Below are 3,263 nucleotides of genomic sequence, written 5' to 3' on the forward strand. Positions count from 1 at the left end.
ATCCACAAGGGCCATGGGGCCCCTTGGAGTCTCACTTTTCCTTTGTTCCATAAGTCATAAAGGATTTTGGGCAATGTTCACCAGTTTCAGATCCTGGTCTATTTTGGTGTTTCTGTGGTCCATCAGGCACTCTCTTCCACAGACATCATCAAGAAGGGTCCTTCCTTACAAGTGAGCCTAAGGCTGGGCTCCTCAACCGTCAACATTAAGCAGGAAACCAGGGCTTGTGCTTCTGAGAGGACAACAGATCCTGGACACTTCGATGTCCCTAGAGATCAGGAGGAAGGGGCTAATAGTTGGGAAACATAATACCAGAAATGCAGACACATTTACCATCCAGGAACTGGAATGAGGTAAGTAGTTACAGCACAAGGCAAAGATGCTATCGACCAAGTAAAAGAAGACAAAGGTGCTCAACAGCAGCAGGATGGACACAGTGATTCGGATCTCTGGGGAGGCTCTGGGACAGCGGCTGGCCCTGTGCAGGTGCTGGACTTGCTGGTGGTGTTTCATGAGGAGAATAACCTTGTAGCTACTCGTGCATACCATAAGTCCCACACAGACCACGTCTCTGAGAGTGGTCAACAAAATGAAATTCCTACTTGGGTCTTTCCAGGTACAGATGATGAGGTCAACTTTTACTGTGAAGCTGGTGTTATGACTATGTGGGCCTGTTATGCCTATGGCTGTACCAACTTCTATGAGCAGGCTGAAGAGCCAACAGAAGAGACAGGAAGAGATGATGTAATTGGGGGCTCTGGCTTTGATCCCTTCCCATGGAGAACTGACAGGGCTGATAACAATTGCCTGGAAGCCACTCAGCAGGCACGTGCTACAGAGAGAAAGACCCCGGCCAACTCTTTGAAAGTAAAAATCAATTTTACACGAGGTGTCATCCAGGAAATTTTTCATCCCAAATGCAAATACTGTCATTGGGATGCCCCTGGAGAGCAGAAAAATGCAGTTGGCTAAAATCAGCTGGCTAATGATTTGGTCTGTGGGCCTCAACTTGTGGCTAGTGAAGATGAAAAAATACAGAAGGATGGAGTTCCCCAGGACCCCAAGTCCTGTCTGAGAAAGATAAAGAGTCCCCAGGATCACATCATGTGGAATCATTCCCTCAGTGTTTTGGGTAGAAGAATGATGATCAGAACCAGGGGACCTTGATAGAAAAAAAGATGCAAAAAACATCAATGTAGCCAATGTTCTGAGGTGACTTTTCTACTTCCCACTTGCACAGGTCAATTCATTTTGGGTCCCTAGAATATGGCTACTACACCCCTAACAAATGTAGGAGTAATCCTGAGATTTTGGAAAGGAGGTGGTCTTTGTAATGTTACAGCTCATGATCCCCCACCAGTGCACTTTTTCTTATAGTTAGTACTTGGTATCATTTAATCATCAAATAAGTAACTTTCAAAAAATGGCATCTATTTATCTATCTGTCTGTTTATTAAAATCCTATTGTTTTTCTTACTAATTTAACATACACTGAACAAAATGGATGTCACCATACACATATCGAGAACAAATTGAGATCAAATCTGTCCTCACACATTTATTAGCAGGGTGACCTGGGCAATTTACGGAATGTCTGTCTGCCTCAGTTCCTTCATGTCTAAAGTGGAAATCATAACTGTACCTCCCTCCCAGAAGTTGTTGTAAGGATTACATGAGATAATATTTGTAAAATGCATAGCACACAGTGATTGGCAAATAATCGTTATTTAATAAATGCTTATTTACTTTCTTCCTTTCTTCTAGTCTTATATTTGTGAATTGATAATACATTTTTGCTTGTTGTTAATATAATTTTGCTTCCTGATAGGAAGATCTTCCCGACCAATTAATGGGCCTGGTAAGATTTCTAGGAAGGCTAACATCTTTTGAAAATGAGGCACTGGTTCTCAAGGATTGTGATGGTGCCTGGCTCTGAAAAATGTATAAGTCCTCTGATGGGAAGTTTTACTTTGGGGCTTACTGATTGGAAGCGTTTGTTAGGCCAGATGAGGACTCTGGGCACCTGCTAAGGAGCTCCCCAGTTTTGAAAACAAAGATATTGGTGCTTCTCTCTCTGGTAACTATGTATATATGTAATGATCAGACAGTTGAATGTGTCTGTTGATCTATGATGTATGTATTGCTCATGTCAAGGAGTTGGAAGCCATGTCTGTTGATTTTCATTTCTCTGTATTTTCTCTGAAGTTTGGTGTGCTGACTTTTTCTCCTGAACTAAGTGAATGATATTTGTGCTTGATTAAAGTGATTGTTGACCCCTCAAAAGTTGTTTCCTTTTAGAAATGTAGATCTAAGAACCTGTGATAGCAGCCCCCCTGTGTATGTTGGGGTGCTTATTTTTACAGCTTTAACCTGCAGATCTGTATTATGATTTTCTTTTAAAATGCAGTTAGCAAAGGGGTATCTACTAAAATGATCTAACAAGAACAGTTAGTAGAAAACATCCCCCTAAAAGTCCATGACAATCTTTGCCAACTTCATACAGGATCCTGTGGAAAGTATGCTGAAGCTTAGAGAACCAGTGGGGAAGTGAGGAACTCCCAGCTCCTGGAAGTTCTTGAGGTATGGTGTGATGCATCCAGTCTGTCCTTGGCACTTAAGGCAGATGCTGTCATTTGTTGATCTGGGTCTGCTGCTAGGATGCTGATGGGGAGATGGGAAGTTTGCAAAGCATCGGGAGTGAGGAGACCAGCAGAGCAAGACTGAGTCTACTCCTCCCTTTCACCCTTTTCGGTCATTCAGTTCCTTTCTACCACCAGCTGATTACTTGATTCTACATCTCTCAGTCAATCAATAAACATTTACTAAGCACCTATTATGTGCCAGGCACTGTGCTAAGAGCTGAAGATTCAAAAAGAGGGAAAAGAGAGTTCTTGCCCTCAAGGAGCTTACAATCTACTGGGGGAGACAACATGTAAACATATATACAAAGCATATTCTAGACAGGATAAATGAGAAATAATTGACTGAGAGAAGCCTGTGGAATTAAGAGTGGTTGGGGAAGGCTTCTTGTAGAAGATGGGGGATTTTAGTTGGGATTTAGAGGAAGTCAGGGAGGTGAGTAGTCAGACAGGAGGAGGGAAAGTGTTCTAGGCATGGAGGACAGCCAAAGAAAATGCCTGGAGCCAAGAGATGGAGGGTCTTGTTCTTGGAACAACCAGAAGTCCCTGAATCAAAGAGAATATGTCAGGGAGTAGGGTGTGAGAGGACTAGAAAAGTAGGAAGGGGCAGGTTAGGAGGGGCTT

General features: G+C 42.8%; 1 pseudogene; it reads right to left on the bottom strand.

The window, feature by feature from the left end:
- Positions 1-205: 205 nt before the first annotated feature.
- LOC140524816 (vomeronasal type-1 receptor 4-like) lies at positions 206-1,116 on the bottom strand (annotated as a pseudogene).
- Positions 1,117-3,263: the final 2,147 nt, after the last annotated feature.

Source organism: Notamacropus eugenii, chromosome 2 (assembly GCF_028372415.1).
Source record: "Notamacropus eugenii isolate mMacEug1 chromosome 2, mMacEug1.pri_v2, whole genome shotgun sequence".
NCBI classification, from domain to species: Eukaryota; Metazoa; Chordata; class Mammalia; order Diprotodontia; family Macropodidae; genus Notamacropus; species Notamacropus eugenii.